The sequence below is a fragment of the Ursus arctos genome, unplaced genomic scaffold (assembly GCF_023065955.2).
Source record: "Ursus arctos isolate Adak ecotype North America unplaced genomic scaffold, UrsArc2.0 scaffold_9, whole genome shotgun sequence".
Classification (NCBI taxonomy): Eukaryota; Metazoa; Chordata; class Mammalia; order Carnivora; family Ursidae; genus Ursus; species Ursus arctos.
Genome location: NW_026623111.1, coordinates 10,769,467 through 10,791,057, shown reverse-complemented (window position 1 = coordinate 10,791,057; position 21,591 = coordinate 10,769,467). Strand labels below are relative to the sequence as shown.

Genomic DNA, 21,591 nt, shown 5'->3' with positions numbered 1-21,591 from the left:
AGGTACATCATTTTGCTCACTGCTGCGTCTTCCGCACCTAGAACAGTCCTGGCACACAGTAGGCACCCAAGAGTTGTTAAATTGTATGCACTGCTCCACAAATGAGTTAACAGTTTTAGAAAATAATAGCTGTAAGTATACTATAGTGATATGAGGCTCTTTATTTGTTGGCAGGGGTTACAGTGATATGAGGCTCTTTACTTGTTGGCAGGGGTTACAGTGATATGAGGGTCTTTACTTGTTGGCAGGGGTTACTCAAACACTGTGCACGTGCTGCTAGGAATTATAAGCAAGGCAAGATAGTCCCAGGCATCGTCAGAATATGTGTGTGAGGAGATAGGGCAGCCCAGGATTGTAACACCAGGGAATAGATAAACCCGGACTCCAGGAGGCAAAACTTCTGTTTTAGGAGCTTAGAGGCGGATTCCAGGCTTTAGAGACTGGGATATTGAGGAAGGATACTGAAATGCAAGAGTTCATCACAGGAACTTGAGCAAAGACAAGGAGTCAAAGCTCCAGTTCATAGGAACAGAATGAGTTCACATGGAATGGCCGTGAGGCGAACATGATGCCGAGCCGCCAAGCTGCCAGTTTCCTGCTACTGCCCTGCCTGTAAATGGGAAAGGGTTAGTCTCCACTGCAGGCTCATTGGCCTGGCTTTGGGTTGGGGGGAAAGATAAGGCCCATACTGACCTTGTCCAACGTCAAGTTGCTTTATTGACACAGCACCCCAGAGTACCACCATCTTTAAATTTCTGGTCCTTTTTCTACTTTTCCAAACTTCCCTTCATACTGTCCTCCATTGCCTTCCTTCTCTTTACACATCCCTTGCATGTTGGAGTTCCTTAGGCTTATATTCTTGGTCCTCTTCTCTACTTCCATATACTCTTTCTAGGTGACCTTATCCACTATCATGTTTTCAAATATCATCTATATGCTAATGTCTAACAAATCTCTTTCTAGCCCAGAGGCCAAATTCATATTTCCAACTGCCTATTAACCAGCTTGACCTGGATGTCCCTCAGACGCATCAATTCAATATGCCCATACCTGAACTTACCATCTTCCCCCAGACCCTCTCCTCTTCTTTTGCTTCTTAGCTGGGTTGATGGCATCATTACACAAGTTGCTTGAGCTGGAAACATGAGTCATCCTCTTCTTCTCTCTCTCACCCTCCAAAAACAATTGGTGACCATACTCTGTCAATTCTGTTGCAGAAATACTGCTCAAATGTTGTCCGCTCAGTCTACTCCTCTACCTTTGCCTTAACTCTCAGTTTTTTCTCTGTCCTGTCCTAGTGCATAGCCTCTTAGCTGGCTTTCCTATTGGTTCCTTTTCTGAATCTGTTCCCTTTAATGGTGTCAAAAAACAACTGTAATCCTGTCACACGTCCTGGTCAATAAGGACCTCCCTCACTTCTACCATATCACATCCAAACATGCTGGTGAATAGGACCTTCCAAAAGTTATTTGCAACTTGCCTCTTTGCCTTTATCACCTGTCACTCCCCATAGGACCCAACTCTCTGGATCAGACATGTATTTTCATAGCTCTGGTCCTTTGCACATGATGTGTTTACTTTTTGGAATGCCTCTTACCTGTTTTCATCAGTTAATGCTTCCTTACCATTCAAGACACAGTTCAAATGCCATAGACTCTCTTGCCTCTCCCTGGACAGTGAGTTAAACCCTCTTCTACGTTCTCTGACAACATTGTCATAATAATTTTTTTTTTTAGAACACTTGTCACATGGACAATAATTATCATCTCCTTGGCTATCTGCCCTTTTAGACTTTGAGTTGCTCTAGGTCATGGACTTTCCTTATGTACCTCTGCATCCCTTTGCCTGCCATTATACTTGAAATACAAGGGCTCAGTAAATTGTTTGGATTAGTAAATTGCCCAGTGAATGTTGTAGGAAGGGAAGATGAAAAGAAGGAGAGGAGAGAAAGAAGGAAAGAAGGTAAGAAGAAAAGGAGAAATAAGGGAAGGAGAAGAATGTTTCCAAAGCACACTTACAAGGAGATATGCCATTTTCTAGAGAACCGTAACATTAGTGACTTACGTTTGTTAGAGGAAGAAAAAAAAAAAAGAACAGGCCATAACAACAAACAACAAAATCTCACTCCCCTTCCCATTGTTTTCTTTGGCAATACCAATCTGAAAACTCCGTTCTCATTATTATGCTATGGAAGAATGAATCCACTGACAAAGGAAAATAACTAGAATCGTTCCCTGTGCTAACATATAGACTCCAAACACAATAGAAGGTCTTCACAGTTTATGTCACCCTTTGTGGAGCCTGCAACATTTGTCATCTAACTCTAATACTCCCACCTAGGAAAGGAGCCATCATGTAATTCCTGCCCTGTGCTCATTGGCACAGACTGACATAACCGTCTATCACTTCTTGTATTTTTAGGTGTAGTCACTTTGACTACATTATAAATCTTTGGAGGCAGTGGCTATGCCATATATATTCCTTTTTTTTCCTAGTTCTTCTTGATGCATTTATGCATCAAATAGTTACCCAGAAACTATTTATGGAGTGTCCGCTATGTGTCAGACACGGTGCTAGACCCTGGGGATACAACCATGAGCAAAACCAAAGACACATGCCCTATTCCGTGGCATCGCAGAGGCTGTTGATATTGGCTATGATAATTCCCGGACCTAATTGTCTAGACAGAGCCATAAACAGTGAGATTCTAGGCCGAAACTGACCTACTAAATTGGACTCCTACATGCTGCAACAGAGCCTTGCTGGACTGGTCATGGGTGGAGCCCCAGGATGAATACGGAATATTGAGCTAAGGCAAATTCAGGAGAAAGGCAGAAGAAATCACACGCTGAAATACAGTGTAATCCTAGCTGGAAAAGGATTTTCACTTTTTATCTCCCTAACTTGTCACAGTGTACTTGGTAACTAGATAAAGCAAATAATATTCCTATTTTAGAGTTGGAAAATGAAAGCCCAGAAACTAAGTAATTTGCTTCCGGTAGTTTGCAGAGCCTGGGCTTGAAGCCCCCATCTCCTCATTGCTCAGTCTGCTGCTCCATTAGCTGTCCCTTGGGCTATCCCACGAGATATGCAACATGTCTGAGCCAAATAGAGCCATAGGGACAGGCCCCAAGAACAATGTTTCTTCCTTCTACTAAAGCATAAGGGATGGGAAGTGTAATGCTTTAAAACTTTTCAGTAACACCTCACTAAATGAATAACATTTGGCAGTAATGAGATCTCAGAATGAAAGCATTTTGTTTTCAAAATACATAGCCCACAATAATTCAGAAATACTTCTCAAATGGGCATACTAATTTTTCTCCTATTAGAATAATGAGGCCTGGCAGTATATATTGGATATATTGCATTTAATTCTTTTCTTTTGTTCTAGAAAGCTAACTCCTTCACTTGATAAATTATTCTCTGCAGAGCAAAGTGGAGAAGCATTTTGACTAAATATTAAATATTTATACTATATGTAGATGAAGAAAATTTCATCTAACAAATTTGATCTTAATATTTTTAGAATCTTAGAAAGATTAAATTTATTTTTTTTTTCAGCTCTGAATGTTTGGTAACAAAGAAAAATCATGACATTTATTTGGTACCAGGCATTACCTCCCTCCTTTTTACAAGGATTAAGTATAAAGACAATGTCTGAATAACATTCAAGGTGGATATTTAATATTAGGCCAGATTCATGCTTCATCCTTACTGCTATCAATTCACTTTTACTGTGCTCCAGGTAGAACTGTAGGAGTTTATATCACCTTATATCCAAAATTCAAGTATAAGTGTAAGTCATTGTATTAAATTTGCAGAACATCATCCATACCAAGAAAAATAGACCTCAATTTTCAATGGAAAATAATTATAGACAAATTTGTATGAAATAAAAACTTCAGAAAGTTTTCATAAGTATAGGAATCATATATATAAACACTAATGATTTTTAGGCCCACAGTTGATCCATAATTCTCTCACTTTAGGAGACAGGGAAGAGGGATATGCTGGACACATAGGGGCTCTTGAGTCAGAGACCTGGCTTTCAGTCCCAACTCCCTCTGTTACTGTGTAACTCTAGCAGTAAAGTTTTGGGGACCTTAGTTTTATCTTCTTTGTGACAGTGAAGGGAGCAACAACCATCATCGGGGAAGTGTGGGTTGTGAAGATGATTAGAAATATTTTAAGCAGAGATTCTTCTATAATGCTTGACACAGAATAGATGTTTAAACAAAGGAACAAAAACTTTTAGCTATTACCTGCCATGTGCCATGCAGCTTAAAGGAAAGAGTAGACTCAAAGCCCAGATAGAAGAACTCAGTGGTGGGGGGGGGGGGGGGGAATAACAAAAGCAAAAAGAAAACAAAACGATTATCCAAAACATGCACATAAATGATGGTAATGACTTGATCCTTAAGGAAGACAAAGGATGTAAACAGGGCACACTCTAGCTTAAGGACAAATTTCAAAATCAGTTCTGATAACTACAGGGTGGAGTTTGTTAACCTGCACAGGTTAACCATTCTCAGTCTCACTTTTCTCCTCCTGTAAGTAATAACAGGAAGCGGTGCACAAAAGATACCCAATGCTGTTAGAGCACTGGTCTTCAAAGATAAGTCTAGATCATCTTGGTCCCATAGATGTATAATGTGCCACAAATGCAAGCTGCATATGTAATGCGAAATTTTCTAGTAGCCACATCTAAAAAAAGAAAATGAGACAGGTGAAATTAACTTGGGTAATATATTTTAAGTCAACACACAAAATGTTATTAGTTCATCATGTAATTCATATAAATATTTTATATCTTTGATATAAAATTTTCTGCATCTATTGAGATGATTGTGGTTTCTGTGGTTTATTCTATTAATATAATGTATTACATTGATCTCCAGATGTTAGCCCAATCTTGCATTTCTGAGAAAAATCCCTCTTGGTTATGCTGTTAAATATATACATCTGGATTTGGATTGCTAGTATTTTGTTGAGGATATTTGCATCTATATTCATAGGGGATATTTGTCTATAGTTTTCTTGTGATGTCTTTGGTTTTAGTATCCAGGTAATACTGGTCTCATACAATAAGTTGGGAAATCTTCCTTCTTCTTCTAATTTTTTGTAAGAGGGGAATGTGAAGGATTGGTATTAATTCTTCTTTAAATGTGTGGAATTCACCAGTAAAGCCATCTGGGCCCAGACTTTTCTTTGTGGGAAGTTTTAAAATTGCTAATTCAATCTCTTTGTTATAGGTATATTCAGATTTTTTACTTCTTACCTCTGTTTCAGTTATGTGGTTTTTTTTTTTAAAGATTTTATTTATTTATTCGACAGAGATAGAGACAGCCAGCAAGAGAGGGAACACAAGCAGAGGGAGTGGGAGAGGAAGAAGCAGGCTCATAGCGGAAGAGCCTGATGTGGGGCTCAATCCCATAATGCCAGGATCATGCCCTGAGCTGAAGGCAGACACTTAACCACTGTGCCACCCAGGCGCCCCCGGCCTGTTTCAGTTATTTGTGTCTATTTGGAAGTATATCCATTTCATCTAAGTTTTTAATGTGTTGGCATACAATTGTTCATAGTATTCCCTTAACAATCCTTTTTATTTCAACGAGGTTGGTTTCCAGATCCTCTCTTTTATTCCCAATTTTAGTAACTTGAGTCCTTTATTTTTTTGTCAGCCTAGCTAAAGGTTTTGTTGATTTTTTTCAAAGAGCTAACTTTGGGTTTCACTGGTGTTCATTATTATTTCTGTTCTCTCTTTCATTTGTTTGTGCTCTAAATCTTTATTATCTTCTTTCTGCTTGCTTTGGTTTTAGTTTTTTCTTTTTTTGGTCGTTTCTTATGGCAAAAGTTTAGATTAATGATTTGCGATATTTATTCTTTTTATGAATGTAAGCACTATATAACTCTTCCCCTCTGATTGCTGCTTTAGTTGAGTCTCATAAGTTGTGGTACATTGTGTTTTGTTTTCATTTATCTCAAATTATTTTGTAATTAGCCTCATGATTTCTTCTTTGACTATTTGTTGTTCAGGTCCATTTTGTTTAATTTTTACATATCTATGAATTCTCAAATTTCCTTCTGTTATTATGACCTAAATTTCATTCTACTGTGTACAAAGAACATAGTTTGTATGATTGCATGCTTTTAAATTTATTGAGATTTGTGTTATGGCTTCTTAACGTAACGTCTATCCTGGAGGATGTTCCACGTGTACTTGAGAAAAAGATCTACTTTCCTGTTGTTGACTAGAGTCTTCTATAGATATGTGTTATATTTAGTTGGTTTATAATGTTCAAGTTTTCTGTTTCCTTGTTGATCTTGTGCCAAGTTGTTCTATCCGCTACTGAAAGTGGGTTATTGAAATTCCCAAATATCATTGTTGAATCATCTATTTATCCCTTTAATTTGTGTATCTTATTTCATGTTTTGGGGACTCTGTTGTAAGGTGCATTGTGTTTATCATTGTTTTGTATTCCTGATGGATTGTCTCTCTTATTACTATGCCCCCCCCTTTTTTGTCTCTAGGAACAAATTTTGTCTTTAAGTCTATTTTGTCAGATACTGGTATAGCCACTCCAGCTCTCTTTTGGATACTGTTTGCATAGTATATATTTTTCTATCTTTTTACTTCCCACTTATTTGTATCTTTGAATCTAGTGTGTCTCTCAGATGGCATGTAGTTGGATCAAGTTTGCTTCATTTTACCATTCTCTGCCTTTCAACTGGAGAAAGACACACATTCTTATTAGAAGAACGATGCCATCATTATTTCATAAGCTGTACACTCATTGCTCTATTACAAATTGGCTAATGAGAACTAGCATATTGATTCATCTTTTACAATTTATGAACATGGATTATTTATATTAGATCTATATTATTTTCATCTTGACTACTTTTCATGATCTTACAGGATTCATTTTGTAACTTATTTCTCAATGTTTTTATAATATTGCAATGCTTATTAGCACATTTATTTGAACTAAAAAGATAAATGCAGAATTTTTCTGAAAGAAATTGTGCTTTAGCTTATTGGTTTGACAATAAGATATATTATGGACAATTTCCATAAATTGAGCTAAATATGCAGCCCCACAGTTTGGATTTCATGTATATGTATAAAATCCAGGAAAAAGTATAATGGAAATGTGAGTTCAAAGAGAAAAAGGAAAGGTCTAAAATTTCCAAAATAACCTTTTAATATATTTTAATATCTGGTCATGGGTATTACCTTATTATAATATTCAAATTTCATTGGAGATATTTAAAATGATATAGTCATTATATTTAAATATATGCTAAAATTACATTCTTTGCAACAATTTGAACTTATGATAAAAAGTTTTAGATGACTTAAAATGTACAGACACTTAAAACTATTCAAACATACACGATTTTTTAAATGTTCAAAATTTCTCTAGGTGATTCTTGAGGAAAAATGTTTGAAGACTAGGCACAGGGGCGCCTGGGTGGCACAGTGGTTAAGCGTCTGCCTTCGGCTCAGGGCGTGATCCTGGTGTTCTGGGATTGAGCCCCACATCGGGCTCCTCTGCTGAGAGCCTGCTTCTTCCTCTCCCACTCCCCCTGCTTGTGTTCCCTCTCTCTCTGGCTGTCTCTCTCTCTGTCAAATAAATAAATAAAATCTTTAAAAATAAAAAAAAATAAAAAATTTTGAAGACTAGGCACAAAGAGCAAAGGCATTCCAGATTCATCATTTCTAGTTGCCTTATTTACTGATATATTACTAGTGCCAATCAGAACCCCATGATTGAATGAAAGAGTGAATGAATGAATGAATGAATGAATGAATATTGTGAATAGTAACATTACAAATTATATACTTGCTGCTTAAAAGAAGGAGGCTCTGGAGGTAGATTTTTCCTTATCCAGCTTAGGTAATTAATAGTTGGTAGGTAGAGAGAGCAGGGTCCTGATGGAAAAGGGGGGGAAAAATCTTCTTTCCTAACTTGATTATATTAGAAGACAGCCCTGAATGACTAACTTTACCCTTGTCAGACCCCAGGAACCTGAGAGAAAGATTGAGACCAAGATTTAAGGGATGCCAACAAAGTATTATGATCCATACATAGCAAACACCTTGAATTCTCTAAGTATTTTGTGACCACCTACTTCTTGTCTGGCACTCCGCTGGGCACTGGGCATGCAATGGCGAAGAAGACAGGGTACATGAGGAATACATTTAAATTAAGAAGTCTAATGAAGTGGGATAAATGCTATAAGAAGAAGAATATATTAAATTACTTCTATTTGACCATTTTTTACTTACCAAAAACTGGTAATTCGTTTGGTTCAACCCACATGGAAGTGTAAACCCAGATGAAAGAACAATAGATCTTGAGGGATTTACTAATCAGGGAAAGTGATATGCAGTTAGTGGCGTACGGACTGAACACTGAAGGATGAGAAAGAAGGATGGATGAATGGCAGATAAGACGTTTGAAATAGCAGGATCAACAAGAGCAAAAGTGGAGAGGTATAGAGGGTACAGATGTGTTCTGGAAAGGTGAATTGTGTTTTTTTGTGTGCTGAGGTCTGAGAAGTATGAAAAAAGTAGAAAGGAGCCTGAGACTTATGTTAAAAGTCCCATAGGCCTAAGAAGACACTGTTGGATCAGCAATAGGAAGCCACTGAAGATTTCCTAGATGGATTATTGTGAACAGACATCAGCTTTAGAATAACTCAGGTGGCTGAATGGGGAGAGAAGGGGGAAGGGGAGGTTGAGACTGCAGGCACTGAGATACTGAGGAAGCTCCTGTGATAGTCGAGATGAATGTAGTAGGTATGTATAAGAGCTGTGAAGTGGGCCACAACATTTCTCTGATAGAATCATCATGGTTTGGTCAATGATGAGGTTGAAGAGTTAGTTGAAATAGGTACAGGGTCAAGTATAGGGGGAAGAGAGTAAGGGTCAGGTACAGGGGGAAGAGAGTAAGCTACATGGAGGTATCCTGCAGTGGGAGTGGAATTCTGGGCTAGAGGTCTTGACTCTGTTCGTGCACTGTTGATAGCTGAAGCCATGACAGTGGATGCAGTTATCAAGACAATCTGTCTTGGGAGAGCAGAGTAAACTAAGAGCAAAAGAACAGAGAAGAGGGTTAGGAATGGATCTGTGCCCTATGCTTTACCCCATTGTATCTCCATCATAACACTTGTTTACCTGAGAGTCTGCCCTTCACAAGTCTGTGAGATCTCCAAAGGTGGGTTGTAGATCTTATACATTCCTTAGCATCCTGCAAGCTCACACATAGTCAAGGGGTAGCCACTTAAAAAAATCCTTTCTGGATCATACCCAAACTTTCATGGAATGCTTTCTAAGTTCTAGGCATTGCTCTAAGTGCCATGCAGGTGCCCTTCCACTTCGTATTTCACAGATGAGGAAATGGAAGCATGAACTTGTTCAAGGTCACAGTGAGTGGGAGCCTGGATTTAAACTCAGGTGGTCTAACACAAGAGAACACCTGGGGTGCCTGGGGGGCTCAGTCGTTAAGCGTCTGCCTTTGGCTCAGGGCGTGATCCTGGCGTTCTGGGATCGAGCCCCACGTCAGGCTCCTCCGCTGGGAGCCTGCTTCTTCCTCTCTCACTCCCCCTGCTTGTGTTCCCTCTCTCGCTGGCTGTCTCTCTCTCTGTCAAATAAATAAATAAAATCTTAAAAAAAAAAAAAAAGAGGACACCTGCACCTAACTCCCATGCTATACAACACGAGGAGTCAGAGTGACATCTGCATGTCACTTGGCAGCTTAGAATTGTCTACACAACAATGTTTTCTAGAAAATTCTAATATCCTTAGAGTAACTTTGTGAGATGGAGGAAGGGCACAATATTATTATTGAGGAAATGAAAGCCAAAGTTAACTGAATTCATGAGGAAACACAGCTAGGGAGTGACAAAACCAAGCAAAATCCCCATCTCCTGAGTTACACCCCATGTCTTGTTTCAGTTTTGCTCCCTGTGAGTCCAGTTGTTTCCCCCATCCCTCAAGAAGATGGAATGCTTCAGCAGGTGTCCAGAGGAATCTGGAGAGAGGGGCTGTGGAAAAAGCACAAAAACTCTTTGGCTAGCAGGTTCTGTTTCCTTGAGGGACTTAGGAACCTGGTTCTGGTAAGACTGAGATGTCTGTGGGTCTAACTTGCTTGTGAATACTAGCATAGTCTCTCTTTTATTAATAATCATGAGTGTTCAAATTTAGGCACAACCCAAATGTAAAAAAAATTGGTTTGTTGACTTCAAGTATAAATGAAAGATGATCTATTGACTTGTTATTTATCCATCCTGCTTGGGGACATACTCTGGAATATGTCCATGGTGAAACATCAGGCATCCCATGACAGTCTAAAGGCCCCACCCTCTTTAGAGCCTTCTGTGGTTCATTTATTAAGGAGGATAAGTATGCCCTCTTAATAGGAGAATGGAAAGAGAACAATGGATGCCGAATTTCTGTAAGCATTGGTTTAACCTAATCCCCTACGACACATCGACTCTTCTGTGATGGCTGGTCTCCTTAGATAGGGGAGACTCACAAAAAGATCTCAAAGGAACTGAAAATGAGATTGATAATAAGCTTTATACCTGTGTTCAGCTCAGTCCAGTTTGGAAAAAAAAATGTCCTGGTGCATCTGACAGATACTGCCTTGTTTAAATTTTATGAATCATAGGCAAGGTTGTTCTGCCATTTCTCTGTCATTATACAAGATTGGCTATCTTGCCAAGTTTCACCATTGCCAACATAGACTCTGAAGCAACAAATACCACAGAAGATTCAAAGAAGAAAAATCTCCTATTTTGTAAGTTAAGCGTAGACATATTTATACAGAAGGTGAAAATATATCCTCAATGTAGCCAATATATTTAATCCCATGACTTCTAAAATAAGCTATGTTATGATAGTTAAAACAGAGGCACCTGCATTCTTCCTATTCAAGGAAGGATGGAACGAAGAAAAGGAATTCAGTAGTTCTTGTCTGTATGTTAACTAACTCATATAATTTTAACTGTTAACAACTTGTAATATTAAATATTAACATTTACGTAGTACTCTCTTACATGCAAAGTGCTATTCTAAACATTTAATCCCTTTACAACTCTATGGTAAAAACTTTATTATTGTCCTCATTTCACACGTGAATGAACTGAGGCAGAGAAGTGTTAAGCAGCTTGCCTAAAGCCACAGAGCTAATAGTAGAACCAGAATCCCAGAGCTCCTACTCTTATTCTGCTGTGCTAAAATTGTTGTGAATCCAATGACTTCGTCCCCACTGAACTGAAAAGACTTTCAAGAAGTGGTGGGACTTTAGAAAATCTTTCAAAGATGGGAACACATTTAGAAAAATGGAAAGCTAGAAAATTTACAATGTTTGTAAGTAAACCCTCTCTTGTGTAGCTTTGAGGGATTCTCCTACTTACTCAGACCACTGAGGCTCGCTGAAATCTGGAGCAAGGTCTCTCTATGCAGCAGAGTCATGATGGTGTCTCAGGTCTATGATAGGCTGATGGCTTTGTCCTGGGATAGTTTTCCTATTGATCTTATTGAAATGGGGGCCATCGATTCCCACAGATGCATTCTTGCCCCCTGATGGCACCCCTCAGACACCATACAAATGGATGTCATTCCTTCTTTCTTCCCTTCCTCCCTTCCATTTCTCTAAGTCAATGAAATTACTTAAAATAGTCAGGTTCTATGCCAGGTGCTGATAATTAAATAAATACATATGTAAATAAATAAGACCTTTATGAAGACTCAAACATGGCTTTAAAAATGGCCATCTGAGAAAAAAAAAAGGGGGTGCCTTGGTGGCTCAGTCGGTTAAGTGTCTGACTTGATTTCGGCTCAGATCATGGTCTCAGGGTTGTGAGATCAAGCCCCACGTCGGGCTCTGCATTGGGTGTGGAACCTGCTTAAAAGTCTCTCTCTCCCTCTGCCCCTCCCCCTCTCCTTTCTCTCTCTTCTTCTCTAAAAAAAAAGATGGCCATCTGTTCATGGTATAAGCAGGTGCAAAAGTGGGAATGGTTACTTCAAAACTGAAACATTGGGAAAGGCTTCATAGAAGAGGTTGTACTTGAACTAACCCTTAAAAGATGTGTAGCTTGGGGCTGGGATGATCAGAGCAGAATGAGAAAAGCACTCCAGCAAGAGAGATCAGCAAGAGCAGCAAAAGATTGAAAGAGTAAAACAGTAGGACGTGTTGGAGGAAGTGGAGAGAAGGTTGCCTGAATGGGGGAAGAGTGTGAGGTGCAGCCATTAGAACAAGGTTGGAGAAGGAGGCAAAGGCCAGACCAAGAGAGACAAAGAGAAGTTTCATCACTGAAAATCCACTTCCAGGACCTAAACACCAACACGATGCCTGTGTGTGGTGACCATGTTTTAAAAATTACCTGCAGTTCATCATGCAACATCTGAGCTTCAAGATTTCAGGAATACTGGATGCTTTCATGAACATTATAATAACCTCCTAACTGGTCTCCTCAGTTCCACTCCTGCCCTCTTACAATCCTTTCTCCGGTAGCGTCTGTGGCATCCAGGTGCATCATTCACTTTCTTATGATCTCTCAGTGTTTTCCTTGCCTTGGCCTAAGAGGTCCTGTGTGATCCACAGTGAACTCGTACCACTGTCCCCCTCTCCCACATGCTCAACCACACTGGTCTTTCAGTTTCTCAAACACCTCAAGATTTCCCCTGGCCCAGCAGACTCTTCTCCCAACTGGATGGCTGGCTTCTCCTCTTTTATGTCTCACCTAAATGTGACTTCCTCATGGAGATCTTCATGGACCATCTGCTCCAAAGTACCTCTTTTCTCAGGCCATCCTTTATTTCCTTAAGAGCCCTTATCACCAATCCATAAAATTAAATTAATTAATCAATTTTAGTGTCTGTTTATTTCACAGAATGTAAGATCCATTATAGATTAATGCCTACCTTGTTTTGACTTATTCCTGGCTGGTTCCTTAGCACATGGCTTAGATCATACTCTCAAAAGAATAGTTCTATGGTAAATGAATATAAATATCATGAATCTTTGGTATGTAATTTAAAATAATAATCTTTTTCCTTCTTTTCCTAAAAAAGAGAAAAGGCTAGGGGCTCCTGGGTGGCTCAGTTGGTTGAGCATCAGACTCTTGATTTTGCCTCAAGTCGTGATCTCAGGGTCCTGAGTTTGAGCCCCAAGGCTGGCTCTGCGCTCAGTGCAGAGTCCGCTTGAGATGCTCTCTCTCCCTCTCCGTCTGTCCCTCCCCCTGCTCATGCACGCTCTCCCTCTCTAAATAAATAAATAAATAAAATCTTTAAAAAAGAGAGAGAGAAAGGACTAGATTAGTGGTTCCCAAACTGTATTTTATTCATTAATGAATTAAGAAAAAAAAAAGAGCCAAATTAGGTTGCTAAGATTTTACTATGAAACAAGTCTACATATGAACAGCATACGTAGTAAAAAAAACACGTACACTTTTGCCCCTCTCTTCCTTGCTGCTGCCTGCGGAGGGGGCAGCTGTCTCTTACTCAGCATCATGGTCGTCCTCAGACCTCCAGTGAAGCGTAAGATCATTAAAAGAGGTTCAAGAAGTTCATCCAGCACCAATCAGACTGATGTGTCAAAATTAAACGCAACTGATGAAAACCCAGAAACATTGACAATAGGGTGTGCAGAAGATTCAAGGGCCACATCTTGATGCCCAGCACTGGTTACAGGAGCAACAAGAAAACAAACCACATGCTGCCCAGTGGCTTCCAGAAGTTCCTAGTCCACAGCGTCAAGGAGCTTGAAATGCTGCTGATGTGCAACAAAGCTCACTGTGCAGAGATCACTCACAGTGACTCCTCCAAGAACCGCAGAGCCATTGTGGAAAGAGCAGCCCAGCTGGCCATCAAAGTCAGCAATCCCAATGCCAAGCTCTGCAGTGAAGAAAATGAAGAGACAGCTATGTACATGTCATATTTGTGTTAATAAAACCATAAAACTACCAAAAATTACACACTTTCTAAGCCTATCATCATTTTACCAAATAGGTGGACAGCTAAGGCATTCCAGACCAAAAAAGGCATAGGGATGGAACTAGTATGATGGCTTTGAGCAAAGTCAATAAAATGGTTGGAGGAGAGTAACCAATAAAGAATTTGAAGAATTTGGTAGGTTTAGACAATGGAGAGTTTCGTGCAGTATGCAAGAGCATTCTGACTCTACGGGGAGTGAGGAGCTCTCTAGAATAAAAGAGCTAAAGCAGGAAAGCTACATGCTTCCATTTGTATGTAAAAATGATCATCTGTGGCAGTGTAGCAAATGGCTTGGGGGAGTTGAGATATGAATCAGGGAATTCACTTAGAAAGTTGTTGCAGTAACCCATAAGCAAGATGGTGGATCAGTCATGGCACTGAGGATGAAGGGGAAGGAATGGGTTTTTGCTATTAACTCTTCTTGGAATGATTTCTGTGAAACTTTAATAAAGCCTTGCTTCCAGTTTTGGCTTGTCTCATCTACCAAGGGGCTTTCAAATAAATTTCCATATTATTTATCTGTTGGCCTCTTAACTACCTTTTTTGATGACTCTATGTTTTTAAAAAATCACTTAACTATAGAGCCTTCATTGTGAGGATAAAAAGAATAAATGAATGTGAAGGCATTTTGCAAAGTATTACACAAATGGAAACTATTTTTATTCTCAGTAAGTCAATTTAGTTCACAAAGAGAAAAAAATCACTTCCCTACATGTGAGCTCCCATAAGCAAACTCCCCAGGCAGAATGAATCACTCCTATAACCATAGCACTTTTTTGTACTTCTATCATAACACCTCCATTAATTATAAGTTGTTTATGCATTGGTTTTTCCTTGTAGCATATAAATCCTCTAGCGGCAGAGAGAGAGTCTTATGAATCTTTGCAACCTGGTTTGTGGTAGACAGTAAGTGCTCAGTAAATGTTAATTGCATGCATGAATGAATGATTAGTTCCCAGGAAAGGATAAAGGCACGTTGTAGGGAGCTGAGGGGACTTCAAAAGTAAAATAAATAATAGAGTAAATGCGCTAAAGTGAGAAGATTCAGAGTGATTGGTGATCATATATTTTATTTTAGTCTAGAAGATATACATAGATTTACTAAACTTCCAAAATACGGTATCAACTTGCTCTTAGTAAAGTTAAATATTTTGTAACACTGATAATTAAACATCCTTTTGAAGTATTGTATTCTTTACCCATTCACTTGGCAAATTTCTTTCCAGTGGCTGCTAAGTACAAGGCACTGTGCTATGGTTTATAGATAGTCATATTCCTGTCCTCATGAGGTTTGCTGTCCAGTGGAGGGGAGGAAAGAAGGCTGCTCCAAACCAAACAGTGTCTTAGGAATTTTACATATTTTATAATAATTACCACTTATTGAGTATTCCTTATATTCATGACAACCTTGTCAAGTAAGCATTATTATGCTCATTTTCCAAAAAGAACCCTAAGCTAAGGGAATTTTATTAATTTAGCTGGGATCACTGATCTAGGAAGGGACTGAACCATGTCGATTGATCACAAGGAAGAGCATCAAGGGTTATTTTTTCATTTCGGAATCCAGATTTTCTGCCAGTTACCAAAGTTAATTCAATAAATACTAACAGAAGACCAACAAGGACAGATGTATAAAATGATAATGAGTTATAATGATAAAGTCCCCACCCTCATGGAGTTCTGAGTTTGGTGGAAGGGTTTAGAAAAGTGAACATAATCATAGGGTGGGATTTTAACCAAGACTGACAAATCTTGGGGGGGAAATGGTTCTCAGGAGCTGAGTAGTATTGCGGTGTGGTGTGAAAAGTGTCCTGGGCTTGGGGGTTAAAGGCCACTATTTAAGACCTCACTCCAGTTCTCCTGCTTAGGGGACTGTGAGCAAAACACTTACATTCTGGGCCTTACTGTCTTTGTTTATTAAACACAAGCAACAACAGGTGAGGTTTCTACCTTATTTCAAAAATTAATGGGCTGAGATAAGGGAAAGCAGTTTCTAAAGTGTAGTACAGATGAATGATAAAGAAAGCCAATTTCCTAGAAACATCTCTTTGGTGTAAGAGCCATCAAATAAGAGAAAGCATAGAGAAGTGATTTATAAGTTCTTATCCCTAGTACATAATCTGGTGCCTGTCACATAGTAAGTGCTTAATAAATACTTACTGAGCTTAGCTCCTGAATGGCTGCAAGAGAACAGAGGGGACCAGATCTTCTCTCCTCCAGCTAATGGGGAGGACATATTGCACCCAACTTCTTGGCACCTTATGAACACACCAAGCAGCTGTCAACAAATATATTAGTTATAATCTAAAGTGCCACTTAAATTGGGTATTTTTGTTTGTTCATTTGGTTGTTTTTTCAGAGATCATGTATGTGACTGTGTATGTGTGTCTAAAAGAACATATTTGGGGGGTTGTGATGACCAGTCCTCCTATCTGTTTGGTTCTGTTAAGTATCTATTTGCTCCTCTCTGCTGGTAAATTCTCACAGCATGCAGTACTATTGGGGTCTAGAATAGTACCATATATTCTCCATGGATGTTTGTATTTCAACAGGTATTATAGACATAAGCTAGGGGATAAAGCTTAAGCCTGGTAATGCTATGCAGTAGCCAGAGAGAGGATTTATTTGAGGAAGGCTGGCTTACTTAGCAGCATCAAACCACACACCCGAAGGCCGTTATCTATCTGCTTAGCAAGACCAGCTTTTAGTTTGGATCATTGGCCAGACATGTACATGCCTTTGCTACAGATATGAGCAGTAAGTGCAATAAGTACCACCTGCAAGTCTTATTGTGTGTGATTACAATGTTAATATTAGTAAAATCATCTAGAATTCTTTTTTTTAGCTTTTACATTTTATTTAATGTGACTCAAAACTCTTTTATAATAAAACTTTAATAGAGATGAATATTCACAGCTTCAACTTCCATGAAGATAGTTGATTTTTCCCTGTTCTTCCCTCTGAGTACAACTAATAACCCCTGACATTATTTATAAAGCAAACATAGAATGTCTGTTAGGCAAGAGAAGAGGGCAAACTGTCTAGGGACCTTGGAACCCAAGGAACAACGAGGTAGTGAGGTCCTTGCATTTTCTTTTTGTCTTACATGTCCCAAAATTGGAATTGGAGAAATTGCAATACTGGAAAGCTAACAGGTACAGGGAAAAGAAAGCCCCAACAAAAGCCTGCTCTCTGAAACCAAAGGACCAAGAAAAGGGTAGTCTCACATCACAGATAATTTTTAGACAATAGCTGCTCTACTCTAGTGAAACGCCACAAGAAAGAGATTGTGGCCGTACCCCCTACCCATATCAGCAAACACCAAGGTAGCCTAGGGCTCCACCCTAGCTTGAATATAACAAGATACCCCTCCACTCACTGGGTGGCATTAGAGAAGGACTTTCATTCTTGCTAAGTAGTCATGAATCCCCATTCCATCCACAGTGTCATGTGTGAAACCTAGCTTTGTACCCACATCCTGCAATAATGAGGTTCACCTCCCTCTCCTCACTGCAGTTAAGATGTCACTCCAATTCTCCTGGCTGTAGGACTGTGGAAAAGACACTTTGTGGGCTGATTTCAGAGGAGCTAGTGGATAGTCAAGATTTTACCAGTGTCTAGTGGTAATGAGGCTATACAACCCCTATGGTGACATTGGAGGGTGTGTGGGAAACATTTATGAGACACTCTTACTTCTCTCTTTTGGGGTTATTGAGGAGGCCTAATGGATATCCCACTTCTTTCCAGTTGGATATCCCACTTCCTCCCAGTAGTATCATGGAGCCTCCTGCCCTGTCCTCCTCAGGTGTCAACAGAGGCCAAGTGAGGCCCTAGTCTATCTCAACCTGGCAGTACTGAGGCAACACCCCCACTTCCTCTACCAGAACAGTACCACAGAAAGCTCACAAAAAGAGAAAGCTGAAGTAAAATCTGGAGTTTCTTAACAGAATACTAAAAATGTCCAGGTTCCAGCTGAAAGTAACTTCTACTACCAAGAATCAGGAAAATCTCAACATCAATGAATGAGTGCTAACACCAAGATGACAGAGATACTAGAATTTGGGAAGTCTTCAGATATTATTTCTTTCAGCTTTCTTTTCTTTTCTCTCTTCCATATTCTGGTGATACAAACATTAGAACATTTATTATAGTCACACAGGTCCCTGAGTGTCTGTCTGTCTGTTTCTTTTTTCAGTTTATTCTCTTTGTTGTTCAGATTGGTAAATGTGTATTGTTCTTTCTTCCAGCTTACAAATTCTTTTTTCTGTCCCTTCTGTTCAGCTGATGAAATATTAAAGCAGCCATCATAAAAATGCTTCAATGAGCAATTATAAACATGTTTGAAACAAATTAAAAAATGAAAGTCTCAGCAAGGAAACAGAAGCTATAAAGAAACCTAAACTATAAAACTTCAAAATACAGGAACCAAAGTAAAACACTCAGCGGATGGACTCAAAAGCTGAATGGAGGGGTCAGAGGAAAGAATCAGCAAACCCAAAGGAAGAAAACAGAACTACTCAATCTCAACACAGAGAGAAGATAGACTAAAGTAAAAGTGATCAGAGACTTGGGAACCTGTACAACAAAAACAAGAGACCTAATATCTGTGTTACCAGAGTACTGCAAAGAGAGGAGAAAGAGGCTGAGAATGGAAAGTGTTTGAAGAAATAGCGGCTTCCCAAGTTTGGCAAAAGGCATAAACCCTATAGATTGAAGAAGCTGAGTGAACTCCAAACAGAATGAACTAAGAAAAAATCCACACCAAGACACATTATGGTCATACATCTAAAAGTTGAAGAAAAACTCCTAAAGCAGTGAGAGAGATAACACCTTAACTATACAAGAAACACCAAAGGACAGTACATTCCTCATTTGAATTCACAGAGGCCAGAAGAAAATGGCATGACATTTTTTAACTACTAATCCAGAATTCTAGATCTGTAAGAATATCCTTCAGGAATAAAAGGGAGATATTCTAAGATAAAGGAATTTGTCACTAGGCAAACTACTCTAAAAGAATGAGTAAAGGAAGTTCTTTAAACACAAAGAATCTTGGAACATCAGGAAAAGCAGAAGGAACGTGATAAGCACATATAAGGGTGTCTTTGTCTAAATTATGTTTGATGGTTGTAACAAAAATAGTAATACTGTCTGATATGGTGCTAAATGTATGTAGAGGAAACATTTAAGATAATTATATTTTGAGTATAGTAGGGTAAAGAGACATAAAAGGAGTGAAGTTTTTATACTTCATTCTAACTGGTAAAATGTCGACACCAGTAAATTGCGATAAATTCTATATCTATCACGTACGGGAGCCACTATAAAACTGTGCAAAAAGATATACTCAAAGACACCATAGATAAATCAAAATTGAGTTCTGAAAGTGTTTCAGTAGCCCATAGGAAGGCAAGAAAAGAAAACAGAAATGAAAAACAGAACAAACAAAAGATGGAATTAAATGGCAAACCTAAGTCCTAACATATCAACAATTATTTTACAGGAAACAAAACTCATAGAACTGAACAAAGAAATAAAAAAATCCATAGTCATACCTGGAGACTTTAACGCTCCTCTCTCAACAACTGACAGAATGGCTAGACAGAAAATTATTGACATAGAAGAACTCCACACCATCAACCGGTAAGATCAAATACACATTAACAAACCACACCACCCAACAACAGAATGCATGTTCTTTTCAAGCACCCCATGAGACATATACTAACTTATGAACCATATGCTGGGCCATAAAACAAACCACAGCAAATTTATGAGAATGAGAATTATTCAGAGCATGTTCTCTGGCCACATGGAATCAAACAAGAAATCATTAACTGAAAAGCAACAGGAAAATCTCCACTTAACAATTAGACAACACACTTTTAAATAACCCATGAGTCAAAGAGGAATTTTCAAGGGAAATTAAAAAAAAAAACAACAACAAAAAAACCCCTGATGGAGCACCTAGCTCATTTGGCTAAGCATCTGACTCTTGATTTCTTTAGACCAAGGTCATGATCTCAGAGTTGTGAGATCAAGCCCCACATCGGGCTCCACACTCAGCGGGGAGCCAACTTGAGATTCTCTCCCTCTGATCCTGCCCCCACTCAAACACTTTCTCTTTCTTTCTAAACAAATAAATCTTTAAAAAACATATTGAACTGAAAGAAAATGAAAGTAAAATATATCAAAATTTGTGAAGTGCAGCTAAAATAGTGCAGAGAGGAAAATTTATAATGGTAACTGCTTACATTAGAACATAGGACAAATTTCAAATTCATAATCTAAGCTCTCACATCAAGAAATTAAAGGATGAGAGAAATAAACCCAAAGTGAATAGAGGGAAGAAAATAATAATGATGAAAGCAGACACTAATAAATTGAAAACAGAAAAGTAGAGAAAATCGATGAACAAAAAAACTGGCTCGTACAAAGGATCAATATAATTGGCAAGCCACTAGCGAGCCTGACAAAAACAGAAAGGAGATTCAGATTACCCGTATAAAGAATGGATCAGAGGATATTACTATAGATCCTGCAGGAATATAAAAGATAATAAGTGAATCACTCCACACAGAAAAATATGCCAGTTTACATGGAATGTACCAATTGCTCAAAAACCACAAACCATCACAATTAATCTAATAAGAGAGAGAATTTGAACAGCCCAACGACACTTAAAGAAATTGAATTGGTAATTTAAAAACTGTCAAAAAAGAAATCTTCAGGCTGGGATGGTTTCACTGGATTATTCTACCAAACACTTGAAGAATAATTAAAATACATTCTAGGGATGCCCGGGTGGTGCAATTGGTTGACGTTCCAATTCTTGGTTTCAGCTTGGGTCATGGTCTTGGGGTTGTGGGATCAAGCCCCATGGAGTCTGCTTGGGATTCTTTCTCCCTCTCTCTGTAAAATAAATAAATAAATCTTTAAAAATAAATCTGTGCTACAGAACCTCTTCCTGAAAAAACATTAGAAGGTAATTCTTCCCTATTCATTTTCTGAAGCTGATATTAACTCTGAAATGAAAACTCAAAAGAGATAGTACAGAAAAAGAAAACTATAGATGAATATCTCTCATGAACATAAACATAAAAATCTTTTAAAAAATATTAAATCTTTAACAACATCTTTAACAAAATATATTCAACAAAATAATAAAATATACAAAAGGTCTTTAATAAAATATTTAATATATATTAAAAATAGAGTTAAGCAATATATATGAGGAATTATGCTTCATGATCAAAAGATATTTATCCAAGAATGCAAGACTAGTTCAATATTGAAAAATCAATCAGTGAAATTCACTATATTAACAGCTAAGGAAGAAAAATTAGATGATCTTGCTAACCAATGCAGAAAAAGCATTTGACAAAACTCAATGCCTGTTCATGATTAAAAATTTTTTTCAGAAAAGTCGGTATACCAGAGGACTTTCTCAACTTGATAAAAAGAACCTACAAAATAGCGACAGTTACCATTATATTTAGTGGTGAATAACTGAATGATTTTGCTTTAAAATTGGGAAAAAGTGATGGGTGCTAGCTCTCATCACATTTAATCAATATAAT

At 38.4% G+C, this 21,591-nt stretch overlaps 1 pseudogene; it reads left to right on the top strand.

Annotated features, from left to right (window-relative positions):
• The first annotated feature begins 5,440 nt into the window (after window positions 1–5,440).
• LOC123001900 (60S ribosomal protein L32-like) lies at window positions 5,441–21,088 on the top strand (annotated as a pseudogene).
• Window positions 21,089–21,591: the final 503 nt, after the last annotated feature.